The sequence below is a fragment of the Gallinula chloropus genome, assembly GCF_964237585.1.
Source record: "Gallinula chloropus genome assembly, chromosome: 7".
Lineage (NCBI taxonomy): Eukaryota > Metazoa > Chordata > Aves > Gruiformes > Rallidae > Gallinula > Gallinula chloropus.
Window position 1 is genome coordinate 2,139,769 of NC_140092.1, and position 20,629 is coordinate 2,160,397.

Sequence of the window (20,629 nt, forward strand, 5' to 3'; positions counted from 1 at the left end):
CTATCCATTTCCAACACTTCCCTGCCACCCTTTTGTTCTTTTTCAGTGCTCATTAGCTAGAAGAAACATGCCACTACCAAGAATACCTTTCTAGGTTTGGAGAAACATGTCTAGTTCTGTCTGTATCTCTCAGTTCTGTGTGACACTGCACAATGCACTGACAGAAGCACAACACATATACTTTTCTATCACCACCCACAAGGTGGGGAAAAAAGAGCTAAGCAGAGGAAAGGCTCATTTGCAAGTACTAACAGAGTCTCCTTGGTTATGCAGATAAAGAAGAGCTGACTTCAGAGCCTGGTATTGCATAAGAGAACAATTTGGGCTTTGGTCTGGAAGGTCCATCTTGCAATGGACCTCTGGAATTTGTAATTGATTAAGGTATCCATCCACTCCTGCAGATTGTTTTTGGAAGATCACTATATTTTGAATGAAAAAACCCCAAAAACCCGAAGTTAGAACTCAGCCATCACTATGGTGGTGGCTGCCCCCTCCCTGGAGGTGTTCAAGGCTGGGTTGTATGGGGCCTTGAGCAGCCTGGTCTAGTGAGAGGAGTCCCAGCCCACGGCAAGGGGGTTGGAACTTCATGATCTTTAAGGTCCCTTCCTACCCAAACCATTCTATGATTCCATGTCATACACACAGATCTATGAATATTTCAAATCTGGGCACTCTGCAGAAATTGTATCATATTCCTGAAAAACCTGTAGTTGACAATGGCACCTGTGCTATGCACCTGTATCTGCAACATCTAACACAAGAAGAACGCACAAGTAAGTTGCTAGTTTAGGAGAACATTAGTGAAACTCAAAGCAAGTCACAGCCAGAATTAAATCACTTGGGATGAAGCCTCATTTGTTCTACACAGGATCACATTGCACCATATGGTCTCTCCATATTTACAGTTTTCCCTTTCTCATTTGGAAAGGGACTCATGACATATCCAAGGCACCTGTCCCTTCTTCACCAACAAGTCCTCCACAGGACAGACGGTTGGTGGGAGGACTTGCACTCTATACACCCTTTTCTTCACAGGAATAACAAATCTCCTTTAAGAAATGAGGCTGAATGTGCCCTGCCTGGTAGCTCTGTGTTATTCAAACAAGTAAGAACATGCAACAGCTCTCCTAACCAAAATAATCACGATGAGACCTGTGTCCTCCCAGTGTGACACTGAGGACTAGCTGTGTATCAGTTCTGCTCTCTAGCCCCTTCCTACCATCTCCACTGCTCCCTGGGTGAGCTCTGCTGCCTCACACTCCTCATCCAGGGAAGTCAGTGAGAGTATTTGTAGGAGCATGTCTGAATACAGCGAGAGAAAAGTGAGAAACCCAGTCCCTGGCTGAGCATGCACATGGTGACAGGCGGCCCCAGCCTGAGGCCTCCTCCAAGTCACCTGAAGCAGAATGGTCCCCGAGGGCCCGGTGCCTGCAGGAGACCGTCACGAGCACCGTGTGCCCACCTCCTGGATGCTCCTGTCCCAGCCCCTCTGAGGATGACACTTAAGTCAGAGGGCATGCAGGATGAAGCCAGAGGCAGCTATTTTGCAATCACACATCCAGCTTTCCACACGTTGTGAGAACTTTCAGCTCTGGTTGTGGAGCAGCCTTCTATGGTTTTGGTACCACAGAATGATAAATAAGTTTGTTACTGAAAGGGTTGTCAGGGCTGGAACAGGCTGCCCAGGAAGGGAGTTGAGTCACCTGCCCTGGATGTGTTCAAAAAAGGGTAGATGAGGTACTTAGAGATATGGTTTAGCTTAGGATGGGAACGGTTGGACTTGATGATCTTCAAAGGTCTTTTCCAACCCTGTGATTCTGTGATATGCCTGGATCAGGTCCTAAGGGACACCAAGCAAAGAAGAGTTCATGTTTACCTTGCTTTTCTTCCCTCTCTACTACCCCAAAACGACTGGGCCTAAGCCTACAACACACAGACCACACTAGCAGCCTAAAACAGAGTTTATCCATTTTATAGGGACATCTGAATGGATTTCATCTGGTTGGGCTTTCTCTCCATAACACTGCTTCACCTGCAGATACACAGCAACGCGTGGCAGAAGTGAATGGAATCACAGCAATCCAGTTTTGACAAATAATTATGTAGAAATCAAACACATGGGATTGCACTGCACTGAGTGTTTGGCACCCAGCTAATTAAAATTCTAAGGGGAATAGGATGGACAGTGCTAAACCTAATTTGCCAGAGGAGTTTGACAGAAAAGAAATTAAAGCAAAGACTAAAACATTGACTTCAGCCAGATGTACTGAAATCATGCGGAACAAGTCTGTGTGATGGAAACACAACCCAGTCTATTCTCTGTGAGGAAAGAGTATCAGGTCAGTGGTTTGCCTAGTAATAACATCCTGAAATAATTCTCTGAACCTTAAAGATGATCCAATTTACTGTGAAGAGGCAGTTCCAGGATTAATACAATGGGACCACTGGAGAGTGACACTGCAGGAGGGACAGTGGCAGCAGCTGCATCAAGGTGCGAAAAGACTAAGGGCAGGAAGCCCGAAGAGGATCAGCCATTTCAAAGATGAGAAGTTCCAATCCCAAACTTCCTTTTCTAATTCTCACAACTTAAAGATGTACTGCAAGAAAAGAATAAAGTTGTCACAAAAAGAGTATACTAAGGTAACTAAGGTGTTTCCAGACAAAGTAGAAAACCCATGTAGTCAGAAATCTTTTCTTTTCTGGTACAAGTTAGCTATGTCAAGGGGAAAACAACCCCAGAGAAACCAACCCAAAAATCCCCAACAGTTTCTATCTGAGACAGCAGGCTAATGCATATCCATAAAGGTACAGCATGCCTAAGCAGAAAGACCTGATTGGCAGAAGATTTATGGACCTATGGAGAAATTTATTCAGGCTCCCAATATTTTTTTACTATAGCCCAGCCTTGAGGAAGCCCAGGAATGCTGGCTGCTCTGTAAGACATTTACATACAAGAGGACACAGTGCAAAGATGTCATCCAGAGGAAGAACTGTCCAAAATAATTGGTTTCCCAAATCTGCTATAATCCAGAGAAAACAGGTCACCAAAATGTTTTCACTTGAGATAAGAGTTCTAAGTTCCAAACTCTGCATATTGAAAGAACTTACATTGTGTAGCACACAACTAGAACAAAAATCCCTGTAACTGCTCTACTGGGCTACAGACAGGACTGGGGAGGATGAATTTTGGGATATCAGAACACGCCTATCTCAAGAATATATTAAAAAGCAGCATAGAATGTGTTTTGTACCAAATTCAGGAGAGGAAAATCTCTTTATGCTCTTCCAGTCACGAAGAGATTTTTTTTCTGTGTATTAAAAACCAAACCTGTGCCGTGCCAAGTGTTAAGGAAAGAGTTTAAAAAAAAATCCATAAATGAACCATCTCTTTTTATCAGGATAATCACACTCTATTTCTCCCCTAAAACTTCATGAAAATGTGTGGTATAATGGAAAGAGGATACACATGTACCTGACAACAAGAGCAAAGCATCCTTCAATAGCTTGGTTTATCATCTGCAGTGGTAACACAACACCCCAACTCCATAAACCAGAACAAGAAGTTTAAAGACTTATTTCATAAAGATGGACCTGACCTGTTGTTCTGACTGATCTGGATGCAGCTAGTGACCATTTTGGCTTTTTGAGACATGCCAGGGGATACAGCAACCTGGGCTGCTTGTTGCTGCTGCTTATCCAGTTGTGCACTAATGTCTACAGATTCCACGGATGCTTCTCAGTATGGCAAAACTCAGCAGAGGACTCACAGAAACACATTTCTCAGTGTTCAGGTGATGGGCCATTCAAGACAGGTAGGACCACTGGATGCTGGAATGACATGACCACTCTTGTACTGATGGAGACATTACACAACCTGTTTCTGACAGGGCTGGTGGCTGGGTAAGAGCTTCTTTGAAAGTGTGTATATCTGCTCAAATACGTTCCCTTTGTTATTTTCTTTAAGGAAAAATCACTTGTCACTCTGACAATGTCACACTGAAATAACAATTATCAAGATAAAATAGTATTAAAGCACAGACACAATTATGCCTTTTTACCCTGTTTTAATCCTGTGAACTCAAATGACAGTTGGGAAAGCTTCCAAGTGGTACAGAAACGTACCCAGAGGAAACAAAACTTTCAAAGCCACTAAACTCTAAGGAAATTTGAGTCTCACCCTTAAAAAGTTAACTTTTTTCTCTCTGAGCTAAAATAAATCTACGCCTAGCATCATTTGGCACTGTACCTAAAGGCTGAGTCTGGACATCTTCCAGCAGAAATACTGAGAAAGAAGAAATTCAACAGATACCAGAAGAGACACAAACCAAATGTTTACTTGTCTGAACTTCACTATCATTATACAACTCTCCACTGATGAGACACATCTATGATTCAGTATTGCTCACTGTTAGGTTTCTTCCCAGATTATACTTACAAGTGTATATTAAATATATGTATATATAAGCATTATAATGTATATAGCAAGACGTTAATGAAAATTTTAGAGAGATCAAAATTGCATTTCCAAGTAGAATTTAACACTCAAAGAAAACATCAGCTGCAAATGCTTCCTTCCCTCTTTTATTTTATTTTTAATGAATTGAAGAGATGTCAGAACACTTAACACACATGTTCATCTGATTTCCTTTACCTTTCTTCTTGAAGATTAACTCAAGCTCCATCCTAGCCAAACGAGCCATACTGTACAAGCCCTATTAACTGAAAATCCTAGAAGACAACAATGAAGAGATTTCAAATGACTCAGGGATTACTTAGTGAAGCAAAAAGAATGCCTCTGGGAAAAAAAACATATGAAAGATCTGTTGGTTTAGATTCTTGATGAATGGTTGGGGAAAAAAAATTATCAGTTGAGCTGCATGTTACAGAATCATGGAAGAGTGGATCTGTGCAAAACACTCACCAGGCTTCTTCCCACTTAATTTCCTCCAGACTGTATTGCAAATGTCATCCTCTTGCCTTCCCCTCCTTTTGGTTAGAACAATCCAGTATTTATACCATGAACTTTAAAGTGCAAAAGAAATTAATTCAGGTCCAGGCTCTATCACAGACTTATGTCTTACACCAGGGTTTCCCTTTACATTCTGGTCCCTCACCTGAAGAGCACAGACAACGCTGTCTCCTATACCTCAGATCTCTCCTACACCTCAAATGTAAGGAGAATAGCTAGCCATAGGACAGCAGAGGGATGAAGATTTGGCTGGAGTATCTAAAAGGTATATCAGAAGTTCCAACAACAAATGCCAGGACAAACCTCCTGAAAAGGATGTCACCAGAGGAGTACCATTAAAGACGTGGTACATTAATGAATCTTATTTACTTAAACAGAAGACTTCAAGGGCTCTTATACATACAATGTGGAAATGCAGAGACACTGCTCAGCCTCATAAAAGCTTTTTAAACTGCAACCCCCCCCCTTCGAAATCCCAAAGCCTTTCTTCAGGGTAGAAACACACTGTAACACTGGGTTCCAGTACCTGACTCCTGTACTGGGGAATGCCTGCAGATGGAAGTTTCTTCAAAGGCTGTAAAAGAGTATTGACTCCTAGCAATCCAATTAAGAGATTACTCATCAGCTATTAGCTCTGCTGGAGTACTTTTGGAAAATGCCTCTCTCTCCTGGCTTTCCAGAAGAGTTGAGCCTTTTTGAAGTCACATATTTTCCCTCTCAAAACCAGGAATACAGAAATGCTTCTTGCTTAATCCAGTTTTACACTACAGAATCAATGGCATAGATAAACAGTTTAGCAACTTCACATTTTGGCAATACAGAGTTCATCTTTTCTTCCAAAACCACTACAGAGATGATTGCATCCTGGCTTTACTTCCCAATCCATTCCTGATAACATATATTGATCACATATGCTGATAACACAGATATTTTGAGGCAACGTGGATGATCACAGCAGCTTTTTCAGCTGAAGTGACCTACTCTATAATGCTCTGAGGAGTACTGAACATGGTGCAACTCTGCATTTATACAGTCATAGAGTCCCCTTCCCATTTTTACAGGTATTATGAACAAAAACGGCACTAAATCCAGCTGGAGGCTGGTCACGAGTCGCATCCCCCAGGGGTCATAGTCTCACTGTACACCACCATCCTTATCTTTTGCAGCCCTTCATTAGTCCTTCAATATACCACAAACACCCTGCTCGTTAGCCTATAATCGCACCACTTACCAGTTACATTTCCAAGCTCCTCATTACCTTGCTGCACGGCTCCAATAATTAGACTTCATATTACACAGGCCCACAAAACATGGCATTAGTTTCTGTTAGCTGCAGCCATCCCTTTTTTCTCCCAGAAGCTGTTAGTTTAGGCAGGACACCTATTCTGAGACCACTGCCTTGGTGCATTAATTCCATCACTGCCACCCAGCACCCGTGCCTGGGAAGGTACAGCCTGTAGCCAGGCTTTCAGTACACGGATATTTGTGATGAATCCGTTCAACCATGAAACAAGCAGTGTCACAGCCACAAAGCAGTCAAGACACTGCCAGGAAGACAGGGTTATGTCTTACTTTTGTTAAAAAAAGTCAAAAGCTCTGTGTTCTTTCTTCCTTCCTAGCTTTGCTACCCAGGCAGGGCTGGGGCAGGCAGGGCAGCCCTCAGCCCTCGAGGTGCAGTCGTGGATTTAAACACTTCCCACCCGCTGCTTCCCCAGCCACTCGGTCCTGGTAAAACACAAAACTGAAAGGATCCACGTTCACATTCATGGGTTTGAAGACTGACTCGTAACCTGTGACATTCCAGTAATCCTGCTTAGAACTCAGCCCCTCAAAAAAACTCCAGTGACCCAAGTAAGGAGGTAGAAAACAAGAATAGAACTGTGGGAAATAAGGAAAGATCAATTTCTTATCACAAAACTACGACAACTTTCTTCACTGAGTCCAACATATCCTGTAACTGGGTGTTAGTGTGCGACCATTTATCCTATGAAATATTCCTGTGTGGGTCTAGTCTCAGCAGCTGCAAATCTAGCACTGCATTAAGTCTCAGCAAGGAAGGAGGTATATCATGGAGCATCTGAGGGGTTGGCTATTGAGAGACAGCTCTGGCATATTAGGAACATAAATAAAATACCTGAGCTGGTAACTCACACAGTGCTACAAAAAGGATTAATATTCATTTGGGGGGGGGGGGTTGTACCATAAATTGCTAGCTGGCTTAGATTACAGGAAGAATTCTAACATCAGGTGTGTGGTTTTTAATAAAAAGGCTTTCCTTCACAACCTCAATTTATTATTTCTCTGTGTTGGGGGGAAAAAAACCAAGTGGCTTCACTTAACCCTTTAATTACCACCGACAAAAGAAATTACTACTTCACTTCCTACCGAGTGTTAACAGCCTTCTACCAACCAACAACCAACCACCTTTTTTCTCAAAGGTGTGTCTGCTGAAAATTTACGGAACATTAACAGAAGATTAACAAGAAAGAAAAGCCTTTGGTGCTAAAATGCAATAATCCAAAATTATGCTTAGAAACCAGATGCCAAAACTAGAAACAGCCTTACAGCACTTCCAGTACTGCTCCTCTTTTGCCAGTGCTCTGATTGGAAATGAGTAATTACAAAGGAAAATTTCTCATCTCACATATTTGTGTTCTTTGGGGAAAGAGAAATGTTTAAGAACATTTTATTGAGGTTTGCAAGGAGCATGAAAACTATCCACCATGGAAAAATGATAGGTATTTCCCACTGCCCTAAGCTTTTTATTTAAACCACGACGCGCAGCTGAAATAGTTCTGAAACAACTTCATTTTCAGTCAGGCAGCTCCTTGGAAGGCAAGAAGGATGTTGGGATGCACGAGAAGAGAAAATTTGGCCTTGTGCTCTGTAATCACTGGATAGATCTGGCTGCAACCAGAACAGTTCAGGAATTTAAAAAAGAACTGATAATAGTTTAATAAATTGTATGTGCACATTCACATGCAATCATGTTTTCCTCTACCAATGGGCTCTGCCAAGTAAAATATTCAGCTACTTACTCTTCAGTAAGTGGAACTCTTAACTCCATTTGTAGTTTTTGCTTTTGCTGCTGAAGTGCTGACCTCAACTTTACGGTTGCTCTGGGGGAGGTGGGAAGGAGAGTGAATTACATGGCCAGGTTGTAGCACTTTATAAAAGGTAAATGAAGTCAATGTTTTGTCAGTGATTTGACTGTGGTACTCTGCACCTGAAGCCAAACGCTTGGCAGAACTAAGCTAGTAACTGGATATCTTTATAAATTGAAGATATCCCAAACCAGCAAGAACCAGATAAATAGACTCTGGAAGGTATCAAGCCTTATGCTGAGCACACTGGATATCTATCAACTGCCCCACACTTGTCTGTTATTGGTTTTCTGACATGCTCCTCCAAAATTGCTAGTACACATCAAGGGTGGAGGCTGGGCAGTGCCCAGAGGCAGCACAAGTTCATCCAGGACAACAGTTCTCACATCCCCAATCTCAAAGGAGTGAGTGTTGTAAGGAATTAGAATTATACCAGCAACAAAACCTTGACAAGGAATCTGAGGGCAGCACTGAATTCCTCTGCCACAACAGTGCCCTGCCCGTGTCAAAACCACCCACATCTGCCCACGAACCAAGTCTCCATCCATCATGCCTCTGAAATCATGAAAACTGCCACAGTTAAAGGAGATCAAGTTTCCTTAGCAGCCTTTAAAATCTCTGTGTGCATGTGCCACCTGAGCTGGCAGTCTGCAAAACTCAGTGGGGAACCAACCCTGCAGGTAACAGCACGGAGGATGCTCCAGCCGGGGGAATTCAGATGCTCACAGTGCTTCAGCAGCATCGCTTTCTGTTACTTGCTAATGACCCCAGCACAATCTCCTAACAGCCTTCTACAACTGCTGAAGCTTTTACTTTTTTCCCCTCCTCTCTCTCTCTTTAAATTTATGTTGTTTAGAGCTTTCAGCAACCGAATTTCCCTTGCAGTCCTTCTCCTGTAACTGCAGTGACACCTGGGGAGGGCTGAGCCCATCAGCTGTAGCTTGGCCTGCTGTTGAACTTGGCAAGCCAGCAGCACATAAAGCCCCAGCAGATGTTTCTGCTTTTATAACAGCTCTTCCAAACCCTCGGCCAGACATAAATCCAAGATAGATCCAGGAAAGAGACAAACAGTGCCACCATCGTGGGTCTTAAAATTAGAAGGCAGAACCAGCCTTTTCTGCAGGACTCTGACAGACCATTAGTGGCAGAAGGCGCCTTGGAGTGTTCCCATAAATTATGCAGACAGATTATGAGGGCCAGCCACAGCAAAGGCAGCACATTTCCCACTGCCTCACAGCTTTGCTAGGAAACAGAATCCTAAAACAAATAAATGTGTTTACATGGGCGTTTCCAAACTGAGAAGACGACACTTGTAGGAACAAATAGAGGAAGCAGGCAGGTTTATGGCCATTAACGCTTCTGGGGATCTAGGGGACTTCCATGCCATGGTAATGGATGTTCTAAAAATAAACCAGCAAGGAGATAATCCTTGGCAGAAGTGTTCTGAAGGCATACCATGCTGGATCTGCTTTGTAAAAAAAAAAAAAAAAGACGACTATGTTCACAACTAACCCTGTGCTTTACAGGGTGATGTGCTAACACATGCATTCACTTGATGATGATGAACTTCTCTTAACAGAAGCTTTGTCCACTACAGATCATTGCCATGTACTCTCAACTGCCAGTGAAAACAACCCCCAAAGAAAAAGATTAGTTCTCGACATTCAAAATAGCACAAAGCACTCAAGGACCTGAAAACTTCAATTGCTGTCTTGTCTGGCATTGAGAGACTAGGAAGAGCAAAAAGTGACCCAGCATCCAAAAGTTCTTTTTGGACAAGGGAAGGTTATTACGTGTTCTACTTCCCCTACCATCTACCATTCAAGTTCAGAGGCAGCTGCCAGCAGAGGATGAAACTCTGCTGGGCTGTCTGGGGTCACTCCCTGAGGCTGGGACATCAGCAGATGTCTGCCTTCCTTGCCAGAGCCCTATCCCAGTGGAAGATCTGTGTCACCAAGTGAAGAGCTGCAGAGGTCAGCAGACTTCACAGCTTCCAAGATGACAGGAAAGAGATCCATGGGATGACGACAAGAAGCCTGCAAATTATACAAACTGTGAGGAGCGGCTGATACATCAGTGATAGAGGAGATATGAGCAACCAGGAATCTCATGTAATTCAACAAAGGGAGGAGCAAAGTCCTGCACCTGGAGAGGTATAACACCATGAATCAGTACATACTGGAGACCAACAGGTTGGAAAGCAGCTTTGCAGAAAAGGCCTCAGGGGTCCTGGTGGACAACTTGGTTGTCAGTCAGCAATGTACCCTTGCAGCAAAGGCAACCACCAGTCTCTCAGGCTGCTCCAGGAAGAGAACTGCCAGCAGGCCAGAGGAGGTGACCTGGTGAGACAGATCTGCAGTACTGTGGCCCCTCAGTAGGAGAGAGGTGTGAACATACTACAGTAAACCCAGCAAAGAGCCACAAAGATGATTAGAGACCAGAGCATCTACCACATAGGGTAAGGCTTCAGCCCGGAGAAAGCTCAGGGTGTACACATATCAATGTCTATAAATACCTGGTGGGAAGAAGAAAACATGGAGCTAGGCTCTTCTCAGCAGTGCCCAGTGACAAGACAGAAGGCAATGGGCACAAACTGAGACACATTCAATTCCATTTGAATATAACTTCATTTTTTTTTACCCAGATTGTGCAAAGATGTGGAGTCTCCATCCTTGGAGATCCTCAAAACTCAACTGGACAAGGTGCTTCGAGCAAGGGGACTGGATTCCACGATATCAAGAATTCCCTTCCAATCTCAATCAATTCTGATTCATTAAAATTATGCAACAAAAATAATTTTCTGTAGATGACCAACATAGAGCACCAAGTCACAGGAAGAATGTACTTCTGTATTTTCTAGGAAATTCCCAACTTCACATAAAGTCCTGGAAACACTAAAACCAAAAGTGTTGTCATTTGGTTTGTCTTTAAGTTCACCAGAAGCAGAACTCTGCCTCGAGTTGGCTTGTGTCACAGAAGTACCCAACTGTGCAGCAGTGATGGCTAAGGTACCCTCTCATTTATTGATAAGCAAAGTACCTATAACGTAGGGCCTGCACAATCTTTAGATAAGAAGTCTGAAATTATAGTCATATCCCAAAGTCTGTATCTGTAGTTCAAAGGGTAGCACAGAAGCATCCTCTCCACGTTTCTTTTTGCAGTCATATAACTAAGTCTTATTCAACTGTCCAAAGCCATTAAGCTTATATAAAAAAAAAAAAGAAGGGAAAAAAAGGGGGCTTTGAACACTCTCTTTTTGTTTTTTCTCCCCCTGCTGTTGCTGATTCCACTCAAAACCACCACTTTGGGGAATTTAACCTATGAAAGCATTGGCAAACCTTTTGGTGTATGTCATCAAGCCTCAGGTTCATAGTGAAAGTTCAGCACAACACCACTACCCCACAAATAAACATACAGATCCCAGATGCTAGCCACTAGTCCCACCAGGCATATTTTATTAAGTACCTTTTATACATGGCTCTGAAACCAACTTGATCTCACACCAACAAAATGAAAACCAACTTGCTGGCATTTGGAGAGAGACTAAGACACATTTGCTGTCCTTACTTCCAAATCACATCCACACCAAGGCAGCATTTTCCAAAGAAATCAAGACTCCAGCTACCACTGGAGAGAGCAAAAGGAGGGTGGTTAGGAGTCCCTCCATGCAATGCCTATTGCCCCACACTTGTGGGTAGTCCCATGGAACACAGACAGGCTGCAGTCTGCTCTCCTTCACTCGGCTTCATATAGTGAAGTTAAGTTTACAGGTAAATATACACTGTGTTCTGACAGGATCAGAGTGGATCTCCAGATATGAGCTACTGTTTTCTTTTTACTGAGGCAGACTCACGTTATCATCACAAGACAGCAACCAAATGAGAAAGCCTCACAATATATCTTAAAGATGCATGGAAGATCTTTGTTGTTAAATGCATCTGAAGTCCTTTCACATTTTATATTTTGCCTATTTTTTAATATCCTGTGCTTATACAAATGAGAGATATGAGTCATAATCTTGCTGCTTAGATTAGATTAGATGGTTGCAGCTGTGGCTGCCCCTCCTTGGCAGTGTTCAAGGCCAGGTTGGGACTTCGGGCAACGTGGGCTAGTGGAGGGTGTTCCTGACCTTGGCAGGCTGGTTGGGACAACATGATCTCGAAGGTCCCTTCCAAGCCAAACCATGCTAGGACTCTATGAGTTTAATTACTTCGATATATCAAGTTCAGAAAGTTTTTGCATGATAGAATTTTTCCATTTCTGCATTTCAGAAATTTGAAGCTGCAGAAGAGGTTCTCATACAGGAGACTACGTACTTCCTGAGCATAACAGTTATCCCTCATTAACTACAAATGATACCAAAAGATACCAAAATACACAACATGCACGTATATTTTCCAGATTTGATTTTGTCTTGTTCTGATTTCTTTATTAAGAAGCTGCAAGTAAAACTGACTGATGGGTAGTCTTATTGTACCAGGAGGACCTGTCATTCAACTCTTTGACCTTGTCTGCACACTAACAGTCAAGTGTCTTTGAAATCTGTTTACTTCAGAATTTACAAGAGTATTAATGACAGGATGTCAGCACTTCTTGGGTTTGGAAAGATCTAATAATAGCAAATGGGTTTGGACAGTAGGGTCACCTGTAATGTACTTTAAGAAAGAGACGATTTTATTATTTCTCTTTATGATTAAAGGCAAATAAAACAGTTCTTAAACTACATTTTATTTTTGGTGGTATTTTTATTGAAGAATTTTTTTTTTTGAGGCCAAATCAGACCACATTATGGGAGAACAAGAAAAAAGATATATCATCAAATAAAGGACTTGACAGAGGCAAAACCCTTTCCAGAAATAGCTATGGAACCTAAAATGCTTAGTCACCACTTATTGAGCAAGCTTTGGGCAAGCTTGAGAAGCAGCCTAAATGACTCAAACCTGTTTTACTCTTACATCATTATGTACAATGTATGAAAAGGGTCTATTTGTCCCTCTAACATCGGGTGTGTGTTCCTGTACTTCAGATTCATGAAAACGAGATGTCTAGATTTAAGAAGGGGGATGGAGGAAGGAAGTCTTTTCCACTGGTAATAATTTTCTTCTTTTACATTAAAAAAAATACACATGGCAATAAATTCCACTTGCATTTGCTACAGACCCTTTGTTTTGCTGCATAACTGTCCCAGGAGGACAAGCGATCTTTTGTTCCAGCTCCTTCCAATACAGCTACATTCTCCTAATTTACCTTCTCACGATTTCATCTCTTCTACAGCATGAGATTAGTAAGAATAACACAAAATATGATAATCAGATGACCCATCATATCCCAGAGGAATTGTCCTCCAGTATTATTGCTGCGCCTCCCAGAACTACTAATCCAGTGGAACAACGAGCAGTCACGTCACACGTGTATTTGCATTGGACACATGTGGCCTCTTTGGCAGCTCTCTGTGGACAGCATTTTGATCAGCACTTCAAGTTTCTAACGTTATGGGGTTGGTTTTTTTTGCTACAGCTTTCGGATCCATCTCAAACTCTAAGGTTTTGTGTATATTGCATTGATAAATGAATGTGCATTCAACACAACTAAGCTTCAGATTCCCCAAATTTCCTCAAATATTACAAGAGGTCAGAGAAACCTCTGGCTGTGCCTCAATAAAGCATAAAAATAGAACTAAGTTGATACCTGTTGCCTCCAAGACACTGAGGGATGTGAAAGTGAAGGATATTACCAACTGATCAAAGGAAGCTGTAAATGATTATAAAACAAAGTAAAATAAGAATTAGCTTTGAGACACTTATTCTGTTAAGAATGCAAATTATAAGTAAGGGATATTAGCTGATGGATTGAAAAGAAGTTTCAAGTGATTCCAAACCATTCAGTTATTCACACCGATCTTCAAAATGTTATTACTTTCAAACCAGACGATAGGACTGGATTAATGGAACAAATACTTTATGAGCAACCCATGAGTCATACCCACTTCTTATTATGGAATTTTGGGTTCTTATCACTTCAGCTCTGAGGCTTTGCTAAATAACAGCAACAATAACAATAAGAAATAGCGCTACGTTCCACCTCTGAGATCTTTACGTACTTATTGTCAAGAGTAAGAGGAAAGAAAAGAATATTATGTCAGAATTTCAATGGAATATCTTTAAGAAAATATGGCCTGGGTTATGCATCCTGTAGGTAGATTTTTCAAGCTTCAGCTTTATGATTTGCCACCACACCTAAATCTTTAGGTATAGATCTTGGGGGAAAAAAGTAAGGTGGTTTTGTTAGTACATGTGTCAAATGGCACAGAAGAATGAGGGAGGGAGTTAGTTCTGCTGTACCCCCATTCCTCAAGCAGCAGACACAGAAAGGCAGATGCACAATGAAACAGGAATGAAGCGGGGTCATCCATACTTTAAAGCTGTAGTGAATAAGCAATACCCTCAGGTAAATGATAGATAGAGATGTATGTGATTTCATCATTAGAAGATCTAAGCTCCCAAGAAGGATAAGATGATGTGCTGTCCTCTGCTGCCTCCCCCCCCATACCCACGCTTTCTTCCTGTAAGCCTCAACCCCCACTTACAAGTCCGCAAGTGCCAGAGCAAAATTTGCCTTTGGAGATGTCTGACCTTTAGCAAGAGCATTTCAAATTAATATCACACCACTGCTTGCACATACCATCCTTCTTTTATACCTATCTTTTTTTTTTCCTTCCCCATCAGAATAACATTGTTTTTAGCTACTTTTTCTTCCCATTTCATTCTTATCTTTTGGCAGTGATTACACAAGTCTCTGTGTGTAGCATCAGCAAGGAGAGAGAAATGCATTATTCCTTATTTGAAAGCTGGCCATGCTAGGCACAGATTTCATCTAAATTGCAGGTAAAGCATCACTAAGAGTACTGATAGAAACGTCAGGCATCCCTGGCACCAAGACAAGAAGGCCTATTTGTATTTGCTTTGTAATTTTCTATTATGTTCTCTTTTAGCATATCAGTGCTCAGTGTCAATTTACTGTCCCATCTTGGAGAAAAAAAACATGCCTTAAATATCAGGTATGCTGTCTACAGGTAACTGGCTCCAAAATTTTTGGGTAAGTGGACCTCTGTCAGAATATTTCACATATCACTACCCTGTATCTTCCAACTGCAAACAACATGCCTGCATTGTCAGTGCAGGGCTCAGCTCTGAAGCACTGGCCCATGAACCTGCAGACCACCAGTAGTCCACAGGCAGCTTACAGATATCTCTAACAGCTATCACAAACTACTGAACAGCTTTGATAGCCTGCCATCAATTCTGGAGAGAAAAACAGGACAGATGGCTGGGAAATTGTTCATCTAAGCCTACATTAGTCTGCTTATTTAACTGCATCATCTCCACATACTTATTCTGGATTTAGCCTAACCTCTCTGAATTCACTTGCTGCCTTCACCACTGCAGTTTCCACTATCATAGAGAAAAGGTGAAGTGCTGAGAATGTTGAGACAAATTACATAGGCAGGAAATGGTATATAATCTGCAAAGAGATGCTGAGAGGCAGAGAACAGTCCAACCTCTAAATACCTAATAAAAAGGCACCTAAATAAATCACTTGGAATCCATCCCTGTGTTTTCCATGTAAAAGAACACTAAATTCATCTCAATACACACAAACACCACAGGATGTTGCATTACATCATTTATTCAGTCAAATTACTCTTCTGTTGTTAAATTATCTGTAAAATCAAGAAGAGCTGTCTCAGACTATTTATAAAGTAATTCTTAACCTGCAATTTGCTAGTTTTAAAATACCTGAGGTCTGACAGGGCATGAGATAACACGGTAAGTTTGGTTTTGCCTGACCAACTTGTGACCTGTAGAACCAGACTTCTGTCCTAAGCACTGTGATTATAAATTCTAATTGCCAGCCTTGAGTATTCTATACTGTACTGTGTAAAATGTATTGATTTGGCAAATCCTGCCATTTGCTGAAGTCTATTTGTAGACAATGAGCACAGGACAGGTCTAGACAGGATGGAAATAAATTAATTCTCAAATATGAGCTAATATCCACAAAAAACCTTGCAATATTCTGTTGCTTGACTCAAGGGGAACAAGAGATTCAGTTACTCCTGTGGCTTCTTTTGGGTGTTCTGTGTCCCAGCAAAGTCTCAGCTCCCCCAGCCCACTGCCATACGTGCCCCTGTTCGAAACCAAACTCAGTGGTAACCTCAAACACACAAATAAGGGGAAGACTTCCAAGGGAAAACTAATGGCCATAGTCACTCCTCTGGGTTTCACCCTCACTGGTTCCAAAATGGCACCATGTGGCTTGCCAGTTACCCCTTGCTGTGTGAAGATCACCACCACTCTTGCCGTCGGTTTTCCTACCAGGGTCTGTGCTGCAGGGAACACTGTCCATCAAATCACACCATCCACCAAACAACATGATGCCAGCTCCTAAGCTCAGAACAAGCACCTGCAGACAAAAGCCAGAGTACCACTGCTTGGTCTGGTCTACTCCTAATAAACACTCTGAGTTAAGATAAACAGCGTTAATTAAAACCAGACTTGGCACCACAAGCCACAAAGAACATGGCAAGAACCACCAGTGAGGCTGATGCTGTTAAATGCTGCACTGAACCCTGGGTGCACACAGGAGCTTGGAAGAACTTGCAGGAGACAAGATCGACAGACAGCAGCCCTTCTTTGTCACAGAGCTCTCTCGTAGGGACCAGGTCACTGTGCACTCCAGAGGAAAGGCACTTGCCAGCACTTCTCCAGCATTACCTTTCCATTTCCCTGCCAGCTACCACCATCCCTGCTGATACAGAGCAGCAATGCTTTAATTGAACAACTCATTCCCTAAGGAGTGCTTTGGCTTGTAAATGTTGTTTTGTTATTGTCACTCAATATAGAGACACGTTTATAAATACAAAACTTCACCCTGAAATCTGCTTATCCAAGTGGTGAAGAATCATTCCAACTGCAAACATATTCCCACTCAAAGCAAAAGTTACTTCCATAATCGAAGAGGATTGTTTCATCTCCTGAACAGCTTGACTCCAACTCAAGAGTGCAGGACGAGCAGTTCAAAAGGCTTCTTAGTCCACCTGATGAAACATTTGCAACACTTTTCCACCTTTTAACGAGGCCTCTCAATTTTTCCTCACCGAATCCCATCTTAACCTTGAAATTACTTCTTTTAATATTTTTTGGAACGTTCCAGCTTTCATAAAAATTTAATTTCACTACAGAAAATTACAAATGTCATCAGCCAGGACACAAACATTTCTTGGCTCCTCTTCTTCACATACACTGGGAGAGTGTTTGTACTTGTCTGAAAATGTTTTCCAGTGGTAAGGGTTGTAAAACATAACAGCCATATACAACCCAACCTTCAACTCTGGTTCTGCAAGTATTGCTATGCATGATGCTCACAAGCCCCAGTAGTCGCAGTGGGCTACTGTTAATAGTGTAGTCATCAATAGCTTTTCTTTCTTTTAAATGATGATGAGTGTTCTGTTCAGCAATAATGGGTCCGATTTCAGTGTTGTATCTTTCTAACACAGATCTCATCCACAGAACTGGCATCTGTGTACAAGATCAGATTAATTTACAACTTTGAACATGGACCAAGCTGGCTATCAGAGCTAACAGCGTCTCCTACATTTGATGGGGTAAAACCACTAAGGTCACGCTGCAACTCAGAACAAATAAGTCTGGTAGAAACTGTCCGTACTTCCAAATCTAAAAGATGTAGGAGATTTAAGGCAGCAAAAGGAAATTCAAATGCATTAGGGCACAAACGTGAACATATGCAATGCATGGAAAAATCTAGAAGCAGCTTCTTGCTTGAATGTAAATCACAATTAGCAGTCAGGATTCCAATTTCCTGTCCCAGTGCCTATAAATATGTATCTCTTCTGTGCACCTACTGTAAAAACAACTTTCTTCTCACTGAAAGCGTATCAGTCCTCCATCCTTCCATTACTGAACTGTGGAGCTAAACACAGGTTTCCAGCATACCTCTAATCCACAAGGAAGGAAGCATTCACAGGGTCACAAACCTGCTTTCTCTCTGAAAAATGAAAGGTCCTGGGGGCAGGCAGAACGGCTGCTGATCTCTGGGATTACCAGCGCACTGCTCACCTCTACAGAGGATTAATTCTGGGGTCCTACCTCGAACAACACAGGGTGCCCTGCCTGCTCCGCTGTGCCCACCTCCGAGGTAGGTAAGGAACAAAATAAATCCAATCCTTTTCCTCTCCCAAATGCCCATCAGATGCTGCTGTAGGTTACTCCTCTCACTGATAAAGTCACGTCACTTTCCAACCCAAGTTCATATTAATTTACACAGAAGCATCATCCACACAGAACAGCAAATCAGCAGGAGTGAGACCGAAGGCAGAGAGGCAGATTCTGCTGTATTGTGCACACTTCTACTGAAGTTAGCAATAAACTCTCAAGCTACATTGGCTAATGTGCCTATAAAGCCTATTAACACACTCACCGTGTTTTCCAAATTACCACTTTCAAGAGGTCATGGCAGTAATCAGAATAAATCTGACACTTAAAAAAGAGCCATAATACTAACAATATTATTTTATTTACCATCAAGATGTCAGAGCAGATAAAAGTGTTTATTTCAGGCACAATCATAAAAGGAAGTTCCCTTGAAAAAGATACAATTTACCACACGCTGAAAGGATAATATCTGATTTTAACCTATTGCAGAGATACTAAGTAATTATCCATCAGCATACCAGTATTGATCTGCTTAATTTAGGAAACCCTTTTGTCACTTAAATACAAACAACATTACCTGTAAGTGTGGATTTTTTTAGGTTTTAAGTACATAAAGCAGTAAGTAGCCCTAAACTCCAAAATTTAGTGATACTATATATTTGCCATTAGAATCTGTGCTGAGTTTGGCTGGGATGGAGTTATTTTCTTCACAGCAGCTCGCATGGGGCTGTGTTTGGATTTGTGCTGGAAACAGTGCTGATAATACAGTGATGTTCTGTTATGGCTGAGCAGGGCTTACACAGAGCCCAGGGCTCTGCTGTTCCTCACCCCATCCCACCAGTGAGTGGCTGGGGGGGCACAAGGAGTTGGGAGGGGACACAGCCAGGACAGCTGACTCCAATGAGCAAAGGGATGTTCCATACCATGTGGCATCATGCTCAGCATGTAAGGGGCTGGGGGAAGAGGAAGGAGAGAGATGACATATTGGGAGTGATGGTGTTTGTCTTCCCAAGTAACCGCTCGCTACGTGTGATGGAGCCCTGGGGATGGCTGGGCACCTGCCTGCCCATGGGAAGTGGGGAATGAATTCCCTGGTTTGTTTTGCTTGTGTGTGTGGCTTTTGGTTTCCCTATTCATCTGTCTTTATCTCAACCCATGGATTTTCTTTCACTCTTTCCGATTCTCTCCCCCATACCTCAGGGGACGAGTGAGCAACCAGCTGCCACCTGGGGTTAACTCACAACAGAATCACAACAAACAAGCACACCACCACTCAGCAATCCCAAAAAGAGAGTTGCAAGTTTCTTCTGAAGAAGCCTACTGCATTTCCACTACTGCCAAGGCTGGTGAATTATACCTCTGCCATCCCTAACAGATGCTGTTTTATTTATTTATTAACCTCCAATAATGAAGATTTTATAACCTCCTCAGGCAAATAATCCAAATGGCACATCATTTTTATAAAGTTTTCCCTAATCTCTAACTTGAGTTTTCCTGGCTAACATGCTAGCCTGGTTTGCATCATCCAGCACCCTGCATTTGAAGACTATCCTCTTTGATGACATTTTTTTAACATCTTCAAAGACAGTTAATACATCACCCATTGACTGCTCTTCACTAAACTAAATAACCCACACTCTTCTGGTCTTTATCATAGTCATGTGCTAAACCCTCCTTCATCCCTGATGCTCTTATCTAGGCTTGCTCCCATCTGATGCCCTACAAGGCTGAATGGAACAGAAGGACTACTTTGCCTTTTCTTTGCATGTAAATTCATATATATATATATTCCAGCATAAGGTTTGGGTTTTCTGCACCACTAAGACAGGATTGAAGTTCAGTTTGTGGCCCATTTAATACTTAAATTTTATTTCTGCAAAATTTCCACCACTTAATCAGTATCTATGGAGCTAGCAATTCCTGTTCAAGTGCAATAGTTTGCACTTAAACACCTTAATGAATCCTGTCTTTTTTTCCTATCATTCACATTTCAAATGGATGACTTTTCTTCTGCTGGCTTTATTCAAGAGAACTGTTTAGAATAACATGTCAATATCAGCATGTGAAGGAACACAACAGAAGAAACAGCAAGACATTTGGGGAAAAACCACACAAAAGAGTAGATGCAGTTCATCCTAAAACTAAACAGAACAACCTAATGTGAAGCCAGGCCAGAAGATGTGAATCCATACAGCCTGGGAAACAATGAGTCACAGAGGATTTTGACAGTGCAAATACAATGCCAACCAGTATAGCATGCCAACTATTTAACAAAAGCAAACAGCCTCCAATGTTGACATATTTAGGCCTCATTAAATCCAAAT

General features: G+C 42.0%; 1 protein-coding gene across 1 annotated transcript in view; it reads right to left on the minus strand.

Annotated features, from left to right (window-relative positions):
• The window catches only part of SORCS2 (sortilin related VPS10 domain containing receptor 2), a gene marked incomplete at both ends in the record, with an annotated part of 500,666 nt that overhangs the window by 203,792 nt on the left and 276,245 nt on the right, over positions 1–20,629 (minus strand). The window lies entirely within an intron of this gene.